The sequence below is a fragment of the Porites lutea genome, chromosome 3 (genome assembly GCF_958299795.1).
Source record: "Porites lutea chromosome 3, jaPorLute2.1, whole genome shotgun sequence".
NCBI classification, from domain to species: Eukaryota; Metazoa; Cnidaria; class Anthozoa; order Scleractinia; family Poritidae; genus Porites; species Porites lutea.
Window position 1 is genome coordinate 4,682,985 of NC_133203.1, and position 13,046 is coordinate 4,696,030.

The following is a 13,046-nucleotide window of genomic DNA, read 5'->3' on the forward strand; positions in this document are numbered from 1 at the left end:
GGGTAGTAAGGGTAACAAGGGGTAACAGGGGGAACAAGGGGTAACAAGGGGTAACAAGAGTAACAAGGGTAACAAGTGCTAACAAGGGGTAACAAGGCGTAACAAGGGTAACAAGGGTTAACAAGGGTAAAAAGGGAAAAAAGGGGTAACAAGGGGTAACAAGGCTAATAAGTCATAAGAAGGGGTAAAAAGGGTAAAAAGGGGTAACAAGGGGTAACAAGGGAAAAAAGGGTACGAGGGGTAACAACGGTAACAAGGGTAATCAAGGGTAACAAGGGTAACAAGGGGTAACAAGGGGTAACAAGAGGTAACAAGGGTAACAAGGGGTAACAAGAGTAACAAGGGGTAACAAGGGGTAACAAGGGGTAACAAGAGGTAACAAGGGTAACAAGGGGTAACAAGAGTAACAAGGGGTAACAAGGGTAACAAGGGGAAACAAGGGTAACAAGGGGTAACAACGGGTAACAAGGGGTAACAAGGGGTAACAAGGGTAACGAGGGGTAACAAGGGTAACAAGGGGTAACAAGGGGTAACAAAGGGTAACAAGGGCAACAAGGGGTAACAAGGGCAACAAGGGGTAACAAGGGTACCAAGGAGTAACAAGGGTAACAAGGGGTAACAAGGGTAACAAGGGGTAACAAGGGTAACAAGGGTAACAAAGGGTAACAAGGGGTAACAAGGGTAAAAAGGGGTAACAAGGGGTAACAAGGGGTAACAAGGGTAACAAGGGGTAACAAGGGGTAACAAGGGTAACAAGGGGTAACAAGGGGTAACAATGGTAACGAGGGTAAAAAAGGGTAACAAGGGGTAACAAGGGGTAACAAGGGCAACAAGGGGTAACAAGGGCAACAAGGGGTAACAAGGGTAACAAGGAGTAACAAGGGTAACAAGGGGTAACAAGGGTAACAATGGGTAACAAGGGGTAACAAGGGGTAACAAGGGTAACAAAGGGGTAACAAGGGGTAACAAGGGGTAACAAGGGTAACAAGGGGTAACAAGGGGTAACAAGAGTAACAAGGGTAACAAGGGGTAACAAGGGTAACAAGGGTAACAAGGGAAACAAGGGTAACAAGGGGTAACAAGGGGTAACAAGGGTAACAAGGGTAACAAGGGGTAGCAAGAGTAACAATGGGTAACAAGGGTAACAAGGGTAACAAGGGAAACAAGGGGTCACAAGGTTAACAAGGGGTAAAAAGGGGTAACATGGGGTAACAAGGGTAACAAGGGGTAACAAGGGGTAACAAGGGGTAAAAAGGGGTAACATGGGGTAACAAGGGTAACAAGGGGTAACAAGGGGTAACAAGGGGTAACAAGGGTAACAAGGGGTAAAAAGGGGTAACATGGGGTAACAAGGGTAACAAGGGGTAACAAGGGGTAAAAAGGGGTAACAAGGGTAACAAGGGGTAACAAGGGGTAAAAAGGGGTAACAAGGGGTAACAAGGGTAACAAGGGGTAACAAGGGGTAACAAGGGGTAACAAGGGGTAAAAAGGGGTAACATGGGGTAACAAGGGTAACAAGGGGTAACAAGGGGTAAAAAGGGGTAACAAGGGTAACAAGGGGTAACAAGGGGTAAAAAGGGGTAACAAGGGGTAACAAGGGTAACAAGGGGTAACAAGGGGTAACAAGGGGTAACAAGGGTAACAAGGGGTAACAAGGGTAACGAGGGGTAACAAGGGGTAACAAGGGGTAACAAGGGTAACAAGGGGTAAAAAGGGGTAACATGGGGTAACAAGGGTAACAAGGGGTAACAAGGGGTAAAAAGGGGTAACAAGGGTAACAAGGGGTAACAAGGGGTAAAAAGGGGTAACAAGGGGTAACAAGGGTAACAAGGGGTAAAAAGGGGTAACAAGGGGTAACAAGGGGTAAAAAGGGGTAACATGGGGTAACAAGGGTAACAAGGGGTAACAAGGGGTAAAAAGGGGTAACAAGGGTAACAAGGGGTAACAAGGGGTAAAAAGGGGTAACAAGGGGTAACAAGGGTAACAAGGGGTAACAAGGGGTAACAAGGGGTAACAAGGGTAACAAGGGGTAACAAGGGTAACGAGGGGTAACAAGGGGTAACAAGGGGTAACAAGGGGTAACAAGGGTAACAAGGGGTAACAAGGGTAACAAGGGGTAACAAGGGGTAACAAGGGTAACAAGGGGTAACAAGGGGTAACAAGGGGTAACAAGGGTAACAAGGGGTAACAAGGGTAACAAGGGGTAACAAGGGGTAACAAGGGTAACAAGGGGTAACAAGGGTAACAAGGAGTAACAAGGGTAACAAGGGGTAACAAGGGTAACAAGGGGTAACAAGGGTAACAAGGGGTAACAAGAGGTAACAAGGGTAACAAGGGGTAACAAGGGGTAACAAGGGGTAACAATGGTAACGAGGGTAACAAGGGGTAACAATGGTAACGAGGGTAAAAAGGGGTAACAAGGGGTAACAAGGGGTAACAAGGGCAACAAGGGGTAACAAGGGCAACAAGGGGTAACAAGGGTAACAAGGAGTAACAAGGGTAACAAGGGCTAACAAGGGGTAACAAGGGGTAACAAGGGTAACAAGGGTAAGAAGGGGTAACAAGGGGTAACAAGGGGTAACAAGGGTAACAAGGGGTAACAAGGGGAAACAAGAGTAACAAGGGTAACAAGGGGTACCAAGGGTAACAAGGGTAACAAGGGAAACAAGGGTAACAAGGGGTAACAAGGGGTAACAAGGGTAACAAGGGTAACAAGGGGTAGCAAGAGTAACAATGGGTAACAAGGGTAACAAGGGTAACAAGGGTAAAAAGGGGTAACAAGGGGTAACAAGGGGTAACAAGGGTAACAAGGGAAACAAGGGGTCACAAGGGTAACAAGGGGTAAAAGGGGTAACATGGGTAACAAGGGGTAACAAGGGGTAACAAGGGGTAACAAGGGTAACAAGGGGTAAAAAGGGGTAACAAGGGGTAACAAGGGTAACAAGGGGTAACAAGGGGTAACAAGGGGTAAGAAGGGTAACAAGGGGTAACAAGGGTAACGAGAGGTAACAAGGGGTAACAAGGGGTAACAAGGGGTAACAAGGGGTAACAAGGGGTAACAAGGGTAACAAGGGTAACAAGGTGTAACAAGTGGTTTACAACGGTAACAAGGGGTAACAAGGGGTAACAAGGGTAACAAGGGTAACAAGGGTAACAAGGGGTAATAAGGGGTAACAAGGGTAACAAGGGTAACAAGGGAAACAAGGGTAACAAGGGGTAACAAGGGGTAACAAGGGGTAACAAGGGGTAACAAGGGTAACAATGGGTAACAAGGGGTAAAAAGGGGTAACAAGGGGTAACAAGGGTAACAAGGGGTAACAAGGGGTAACAAGGGGTAAGAAGGGTAACAAGGGGTAACAAGGGTAACGAGAGGTAACAAGGGGTAACAAGGGGTAACAAGGGGTAACAAGGGGTAACAAGGGGTAACAAGGGTAACAAGGGTAACAAGGTGTAACAAGTGGTTTACAACGGTAACAAGGGGTAACAAGGGGTAACAAGGGTAACAAGGGTAACAAGGGTAACAAGGGGTAATAAGGGGTAACAAGGGTAACAAGGGTAACAAGGGAAACAAGGGTAACAAGGGGTAACAAGGGGTAACAAGGGGTAACAAGGGGTAACAAGGGGTAACAAGGGTAACAATGGGTAACAAGGGGTAACAAGGGGTAACAAGGGTAACAAAGGGGTAACAAGGGGTAACAAGGGGTAACAAGGGTAACAAGGGGTAATAAGGGTAACAAGGGGTAACAAGGGGTAACAAGGGGGAACAAGGGTAACAAGGGGTAACAAGGGGTAACAAGGGGTAACAAGGGTAACAAGGGGTAACAAGGGGTAACAAGGGTATCAAGGGGTAACAAGAGTAACAAGGGGTAACAAGGGGTAACAAGGGGTAACAAGGGTAACAAGGGGTAACAAGGGTAACAAGGGGTAACAACGGGTAACAAGGGGTAATAACGGGTAACAAGGGGTAACAAGGGTAACAAGGGGTAACAAGGGGTAACAAGGGGTAACAAGGGCAACAAGGGGTAACAAGGGTAACAAGGAGTAACAAGGGTAACAAGGGTAACAAGGGGTAACAAGGGTAACAAGGGGTAACAAGGGTAACAAGGGGTAACAAGGGGTAAGAAGGGTAACAATGGGTAACAAGGGGTAACAAGGGGTAACAAGGGTAACAAGGGGTAACAAGGGGTAACAAGGGGTAACAAGGGTAACAAGGGGTAACAAGGGGTAACAATGGTAACAAGGGTAACAAGGGGTAACAAGGGGTAACAAGGGGTAACAAGGGTAACAAGGGTAACAAGGGGTAACAAGGGGTAACAAGGGGTAACAAGAGTAACAAGGTGTAACAAGGGGTAACAAGAGTAACAAGGGTAACAAGGGGTAACAAGGGTAACAAGGGTAACAAGGGAAACAAGGGTAACAAGGGGTAACAAGGGGTAACAAGGGGTAACAAGGGTAACAAGGGGTAACAAGGGTAACAAGGGGTAACAACGGGTAACAAGGGGTAACAACGGGTAACAAGGGGTAACAAGGGTAACAAGGGGTAACAAGGGGTAACAAGGGGTAACAAGGGCAACAAGGGGTAACAAGGGTAACAAGGAGTAACAAGGGTAACAAGGGTAACAAGGGGTAACAAGGGTAACAAGGGGTAACAAGGGTAACAAGGGGTAACAAGGGGTAAGAAGGGTAACAAGGGGTAACAAGGGGTAACAAGGGTAACAAGGGGTAACAAGGGGTAACAAGGGGTAACAAGGGTAACAAGGGGTAACAAGGGGTAACAATGGTAACAAGGGTAACAAGGGGTAACAAGGGGTAACAAGGGGTAACAAGGGTAACAAGGGTAACAAGGGGTAACAAGGGGTAACAAGGGGTAACAAGAGTAACAAGGTGTAACAAGGGGTAACAAGAGTAACAAGGGTAACAAGGGGTAACAAGGGTAACAAGGGTAACAAGGGAAACAAGGGTAACAAGGGGTAACAAGGGGTAACAAGGGGTAACAAGGGTAACAAGGGTAACAAGGGGTAGCAAGAGTAACAAGGGGTAACAAGGGTAACAAGGGTAACAAGGGTAAAAAGGGGTAACAAGGGGTAACAAGGGTAACAAGGGGTAACAAGGGTAACAAGGGGTAACAAGGGGTAACAAGGGTAACAAGGGGTAACAAGGGTAACAAGGGGTAACAAGGGGTAACAAGGGGTAACAAGGGTAACAAGGAGTAACAAGGGTAACAAGGGTTAACAAGGGTAACAAGGGGTAACAAGGGTAACAAGGGGTAACAAGGGCAACAAGGGGTAACAGGGGGTAACAAGGGTAACAAGGGGTAACAAGGGGTAACAAGGGGTAACAAGGGGTAACAAGGGTAACAAGGGGTAACAAGGGTAACAAGGGTAACAAGGGGTAACAAGGGTTACAAGGGGTGACAAGGGTAACAAGGGTAACAAGGGTAACAAGTGTAACAAGGGGTAACAAGGAGAACAGAGGACTAAGGGGAACGGGGGGAACAGGGGAACAGGGGAGCAAGAAAGTATGTTGATGTTTGCTCCATTTCGTCCAGTCGGATGACCATTTTTTTACGTGAACAAGAAGCAGGGAGTAGCAAGCAGTGGATCGTCTCGGAACTAAAACAAAGCGTGTGAACATAATAACCCGGTGCTCATCAGTGCCCGAATACAAGGTCTTGACCTAGTACTCGACCACCACTGGTATCGAGCCTGACTTCTAGCGTGATTACTTAAAAAAAAGAATGTTTTGTTTGCGGGCTTTTTTAAGACAGCTAACCTATAAAAAAATTACGATGCCTACCGTCATTAAGGCTCCTGGAGTTACACTTCCACCAGGCAAAAGCGTGGAACTGTACCTGAATGCATTTTTAACAAATATAAGATAAGTAAAATTTGCCTTGCTTCCCGAACAGGCCTCGTTAGCTCAGTGGTTAGAGCACTGGTCTTGTAAACCAGGGGCCGAGAGTTCAAATCTCTCACGGGGCTCTTCATAACTACAATTTTACGAATCAATGTGACTTCGTTTTTCTCCCACAAGAATACCAACTACACGTTTATATTTTTAAGTCTGAAAGAAATCGGATGGTTGTTTTCTTGTTGTTGTTTATGTTTTTCTTTTACTTAGCATCGAGCAAATTTGAAATTTTCCGACTCTTTTTCTTCAAATTTAAGTTCTACTGTTCTTGACATTTCTTCCTCGCCGAGTTTATCCTCGTAAAAAGTCTGGTATCCATAAAATGTGAGATAGTCTGGAACGGGTCTGGGACACGTTTAGGAACTACATGTCTGCGTTGAACGTAATTCGAACATCACGTGGAAAAATTTCTATTTATTCTAAGAATTTGGTGAAAAAATGGCTCTAAGTTTATCTCAAGTTTGATTGGACGATAAATGACACTTGTTTTAACGGGAAAATAGCGTGTCACGGTATGCTTCGGTTCATATCTCAGACTAACCCTTGTATTAAAAAATTTCTTGATCTGAAGCGTTGAAATAGTCTAAAAAGTTGACACAGATCTGAGGTCCTTTTCTTTCAGCTATTTGAGCAGGCGTTTTTCAGGCGAGCGAAGGCAAGGCGAGCTCGAGGTGAAGCGCGGTTATCTCTTACACAGATCTCTTATCGGCTTCGTCGACAAGAGATCTGGGTACAAGGGTACTTACCATTTCCATGGGAAAACCGGGATTTGCGTTTGGTTGGCGCCATTTGGCTTGGGAAACTTCAGAAAACATGGCCTGTGATTTGTGGCAACGCAATTTTTCTAATCTTTTCAGTCTTTTCAGCTGATTTGGATATTCTTTTCAGCGGTTCGTTCTCCCACCTCGTCAAATTTTATATCTATGCACAAGATTTCCACCCGGGTTTGTGTAATGGTAAGCACCCTCGCATAAAATAGAATGGACCACACTTACCAGAAACCTAATCCAAGAAATCCAAAGGCCAGCACAGTACTAAGTCCTTTTTGTATTGCCAACACGAGGCTCTTTAGTTTATTTAACTGTGCAGTGGCTTCCAGCTTCCCAGAGTACCTGAGGATAATAAAAACCTCATTAGTATCCGATCCTTCGACAACCTGAAGCGGACAAAAAAAGGCTTAAGCTAAACTAATGAGCCCGTAAAAATTGGAGCCGATACCCAAGTAACGTGGAGGCGAGACCCCGCCGTACTCTTAAACTTGTGGGGCCAAACAGAGAGTTTGAATCTTGTTGGCAAAGTTAAGAAAAATCCCTAATCTCATTTTGTAAAATACTACGAAACCACCGGTACCGTTCAAAAGAACAGCTGAAGAGGCTTCATTAGAATGGTCATATGACAGAACTTTGTCCACAGACTCATAAGTTACAAATCAATAGTAACTATCGCCAAAAGTGGCTCTGCTAGGGAAACGTTTTGTAGGAAAGATACCTTTGTTTTATCTGGCTTTATTGTTAAACGAAAGCCTCTTAATTTTGAATGATATATAAACAAATAAAAACTAACGATATGAACGGCCGTCCTTTTGGTGACCTCATGATGCCATTACAGGAATGAGTAAATTACAACGACTTCAAACTGAATGAAAGGAGTTCAAGTTGTGTAAATTTACACACAGCAAAGACAAAGATTTTAGCAGGGAATGAATCTGTTTGCACGTAAATTTAATTTTATTTAAACATAGTCGAGAGCTACATTTCATTCTCACTGAAATACAGGCTAGCGGTTACGCTCAATGATTGATTCAAAGCTGGACAGAGATTGTGTCTTCCTTACCGTGTTTTTTCCATTTTCTCTCCCGCGTACGACGCCACAGTTTTGATCGAACCCAGGCTCTTTTTTGCCATTCCCTTGGCGCGATGCATCAACTCATCCTTTTGCTTCATGACAAACTTTTGAACCTGTCGTAAGGAAATTATACCCTTTATGATCTTTTAAACAGATACAAGAATAAGGGCCGGTATGCAAGAGATGTGCGATTAGCATGAAGTTACTGAAAAGCCTCGTTCACGTAAGTGCGAGGCATATCCCTACTAATGCTGAACCTAAACGCTCTGGTACATGATTCTTGAGTTCCATTGGTCATTTAGCTCTCACATCAAACAAGCAGCAATTCTACTATTTAACTCTTTTAACATTTGCGCCCTAATACCAATTTGCTCCGTATAGATAGGGCTCGAAGCTCAGAACCCTGGAGGCTCTGATCCCATACCCGGGTGGACGGAACAGTCATAAGCCCTGGATCGGAGGGAAACAAGCTAAGGGAAGCAAAACCCTGAATGGTCCACTAGAGGTTTGGGGGTTAGGCTGTGGCTGATTACCCACTTCCACAAACCAATTATATTACGGAAATCAGAATTACCCAAAGACAAATTTAAGACCTTATATGACTCAGAGACATGACGAGTGTTGATGACTACAATGACCATGACCATGACGACGACGATAATTAGGGACCTTAAGCAAGGACGACGACGACGGCAGTGAAAGCGTCGGAAAAAAAAAATGATTTTGCGTTCTTTCCAACCCAGTCGCGTCTATTTGGACCCGCTCAATATGTCAAATGCAGGCGACTTTTCCTGGAGTTGAATTCTGAAGGATTTTTATTCACGTTCAAGAAGAGGAAGGAAAATTCGTCGCCATATGTCCATGTCCTCCATAAAACGTCAAACAAGGGGGTTTCACGTCGTAGTCGTGCAGTGCACGTCAAAGAAATGTACTAAAAAGCGTGACGCACGTGCAGAGCTGTTGTTTTGATCATTAAACCTATTGTTTTTTTGAAGTCGTAGTTGTGGTCGTCGTCGTAGACAATGACGAAGATGATAATGGCGAAACTGGAAACAACAGTTCATTCCCTACACTGTATCGCAGGCAACTCTAGCCATCAAGATACATGAATAAATGTTTTAGACACTAACAATACCGTGAAATGTGATTTTTGACCTCAAACTTTCTGCAGGCCTTGTTAAATGCAAAAGGAAAGGTCAGGACAGAGCATAAGGCTACACGTTGATGTGCTCGCACAAAACCTTGACCTCGATGGTATTTCACCATGAAAGTGGAGTGAAAAAATCTTTTTTTGTAAGTGAATGGTGACAATTTTACCTTGTCCGCGACTCCTTGAACAATTCCTAGGACCGGGGCCGAAGCCATCATCACTAAGGTGATTTTCCAATTTTCAATGAAGCTCACCAGAAATCCCGACATGACATTGGACACGCTCTGAATCATGTACGCGATCTCCCCGCCCAGTCCTCCACTCAGCGCGTCCAAGTCTTTCTGACTGATAACGTCTCTAGGATCACTAAACAGCAAGTAATGTTATTGCGGTAAAATGGTCAGCACGTTCCTCTGAGCAAGAGATTGAAAGTGGCCTATGAATAACAACTATCAATTTCAACCGAACATCTCAGTTGCCAGAAGCAATAAGCAGCTATTGCACTGTTCAATCATGGACAAAAGTCTTGGCACACTTTTGCACTTCTGGGGCGTTTTCCAATTCACACATGCCCAGCCCCTAGCCTCACGCCACAAGCAATGTTGGACGCGTGTATCCAGAATTTTTTCCGAGTTTCGACTTTGTATAGGGTGGGGGGAGGGAGAACTGGGGAAAAATTCGAAAAGGATGCACTGTTTTGTGAGGGAACACAGATATTACAGAAAATTATGAATACTACATTGCTGTCCTTAGGACTTTTGTCCAAGATTGGTTCGTTGTTTGTTTTTTACTCAGTTTTTCTCCATGTTTCTGTCCCATTTGGGTTGCTGAGGAAATACAATCTCTTTGAGCAAATGGTCCCTTCACATGAATGCTTCAAATTGCCATGAGTTACCTTTAAGATCATGCCTGCCTCGTTAGCTCAGTGGTTAGAGCACTGGTCTTGTAAACCAGGGGTCGAGAGTTCAAATCTCTCACGGGGCTCATAATGAATTTTATATACCCGCCAATTTAGCTTTTGTTTTTTCTTGCTCCCTTAACTTACAGAGGTAATGTTTTTCCGATTCCTGCTAAAAATAGACTTTCCCGCATACTTTTACTTAGATTTGATCAGATCCCAAATATCAAGTTAAAAATGACGCGTTCAAGTACGAAGTTCAAGTTGCGGCGAGAGAAATTTATTCTAAAGAAACGTAATTTGAAGAAAATACAAATGGCTTGCTTAAGTAAAATTAGATTTCTATTTGTGGGTCGGATCCCATATATTGAGTTGCTGTAACAACTTTTGCTTAGCAACTGGAGATTCATCTTGAAGTCCTCACTTACAACAGATGTTTTTAAGTTTACACTGGAAACCATAGAAACTGCGTGAGTCTTGTTAGCTCAGTGGTTAGAGCACTGGTCTTGTAAACCAGGGGTCGAGAGTTCAAATCTCCCAGAAGGCTATTTTGCTATTTGTCAACTTTATAGCTGTATTCTGATTTTTTTTGTCCAGAAAGAGAAAAAAGAAAGGATCTTCTTTCTCTCTTTTCTAAAATAGCTTCCCCTCCCCCCTCCCCCCTCCCCCCTCCCCACACAAAGACGTCGGTTTTTCTGGCCATTGCCACTCATACATCGCCCTTTCTGGAGTAAATTCGTCACCCAAGGCAGTTTCGTGGTACAAAACGACACAACAGCGACCCAGTTTTACTCAGAACCCGAACAGCCGAAAAGGCTACAGAGCGTTTTCACTCACTGCAAATTTATTGGGACAAAAGAAAGCGTTTACATGCCAAAAGAGTTCAACTCCCACAGGATTGGTTTAAAGGCCCAACATGGCCACCGTTTCATTGTTTTGGAACACCAATATGGCCGTAGTGACGTTATGTAAAAACACACTATAGCCAGGCATGAGGTGTATGTGTAACCAACCTAAACGGACTTAGACATAGCCTGATCATGTGAACGAATGACTACATGTCTGAATAACTGAATGAATGAATACCTGAATGCGAATGAATGAATAAAAGAAAAGGAGAATGAATGAATGAACGAGTGAGGTCTTGTAAGTGCAAACGCAATACTCACGTGATGTCCTCCAGATTGACCACGCCCTCGTGTATCTTGGTATCATAATATCCGGGGTCTTTATCCAAAACCGAGTCTGTAAAGTTCTCGCTCAATGCCTTCACCCCTCTCTCGGAAGCAATATTCCACAGGACCGTCTGACCGTAAGCGAAAAGCAAGGTCGCAATTGCCGCGTACACATAATAAAGCGCGTATTTACGCATGTTTTCTTCGACTTTGGTTTCAAACAAACGGCAATTCTCCGTGATATTGCGCAACGTGTAGCTTATATTACACGTTGGAGGAAGAATTACTGCTTTTGGCGTTGGGGGAATCTCACTTGAAATACTCTGCGCTTTACCGATCGCGATGCCAGCGTCAGCCGCTTTTGAACCAGATCTTTTTCTAATCGGACTAAGCCCGTCATAAGTTCCAATGTCTTTTCGACTTCTGTTGGACTTCCTCTCTTCCCTTCTACTCACTTGGACACTAACTTGACCTTGACTGCCAGTTCCATTTCTAACTGGCTTATTTTCGCTAATGTCAGTTTCCGCCTCGACCAAACGTTTCTCCGTTAAACGCCCTATCTCAACATGAGTTCCTCTGACATCAATTCCCGCACTTACTCCACCTATCAAAACAGTACCTGTCATTCTAACTGATGCTACTTTCTCGAACGTCTTGTAAACCAGCTGTTTTCCATTCAGCCCCACAACTACCACTCGGTTCATTGTTTCGTTCAGTAAGACTTCAATCGATTTGGCATTCATGACATCAATTTCTCCTACCTTGGGTTCAATCATTTCCAGATTAATCAGGTGTGTTAACATGATTGTCGCAACACTCTCGTTCAAAGTGCAGTTACAGTTTTTCCGGATAACAAGCTCGTCAGTCAGGTTTCCGTATATCATGGCTCCCAGTGAGGGGATTAGTCCATTTACCACTGCCATTAATGAGCCACATATCATAAGAACACGGGAGATCACGTCTGAAACAAACTGAGTATAGAAAAAAAGGAAATGAAGTTGCAATCACTTAACCATCTCACGACTAAAAAATTCGCTTTGAGTGCCAGTGTAGTTAGCACGAAAGTGCTCTAAGTGGAGACACTATTTTTACGTGTCCTACTGGAGACGGGGCTGCCATTTTACGTGGTCATCCGATCCACGCGAAGGTCTAACCGTTTGCACGGCAAAGGCACTATCTTTATTTCTCAGGTTTTTTTTACGACCCTGAGTATTGGTCCGGCCTTGGGAATCGAATCCGCGACCTCCTGCTCTGCAGTCAATCGCTCTACCGACTGAGCTAATTTTGTTTATCGACTTCATAGGCAACATTACGCACAAGGCAATTACTAACATGATGTTCCCCTTTCTCTAGTTAAGAATGATGCGTTAATTGTTGCCTATTGTCACACACCCTAATCTACTTTCATATTTCCTTCTTTACGAACCACACGCCCTGTTATGGATTCTCATACACTATTATTCCACAGTTAACAGCACTATATCGTCACATCTTAATCGACTGAAAAGAACGTGACAAATTCGAATTCCGTTTTGCACCTCATGAAACTTATGATTTCATAATCGACAGCTCGTAAGTGTTAAATTTAAAGTTTATTTCAGGAAGTCAAGACCAAAGGATTTAAAATTCAGATTCCGTTGTGCACCTCTTTAAATTTATGATTTAATAACGACAGCTAGTAAGTGTTGAATAAGCGTTAAAAGATATAGTAGCCTGAATCGGATTCAGATACGTACGTGCATCTTTCAGGAAGTCAAGAACAAAGGATTCAGAATCCACATAAATCAGTCGTTAGATTCGTATCAATCACAATAAATTTCCCGGGAACGATGAGAAGATCTTAACTAATCCGCGGAGAGACACAGTGTCGGGCAATTTTTCTTGGTTCGTACTTGACATGCGTCGTAACCACTGGTTTCTATACGACTCGTAGTGGTAACTTGACACGAGGTCGCCAGGAGTAAGTCAGTAATTCTTTTGGTTTGAAAATATGTTTCCAGGTGATCACGATGTGGCACCTTGCGGAATGCTTTTTTCCTTTTTGGCACCAGGTAGGGGCACGTGACAT

General features: G+C 44.0%; 3 non-coding genes across 3 annotated transcripts; all 3 read left to right on the forward strand.

Annotated features, from left to right (window-relative positions):
- Positions 1-5,908: 5,908 nt before the first annotated feature.
- Positions 5,909-5,981, forward strand: Trnat-ugu (transfer RNA threonine (anticodon UGU)). The gene has a single exon. It is a non-coding gene; the product is annotated as a tRNA-Thr (tRNA).
- A 3,835-nt stretch (positions 5,982-9,816) lies between these two features.
- Positions 9,817-9,889, forward strand: Trnat-ugu (transfer RNA threonine (anticodon UGU)). The gene has a single exon. It is a non-coding gene; the product is annotated as a tRNA-Thr (tRNA).
- Positions 9,890-10,277: 388 nt separating this feature from the next.
- Positions 10,278-10,350, forward strand: Trnat-ugu (transfer RNA threonine (anticodon UGU)). The gene has a single exon. It is a non-coding gene; the product is annotated as a tRNA-Thr (tRNA).
- The last annotated feature ends 2,696 nt before the right edge of the window (positions 10,351-13,046 follow it).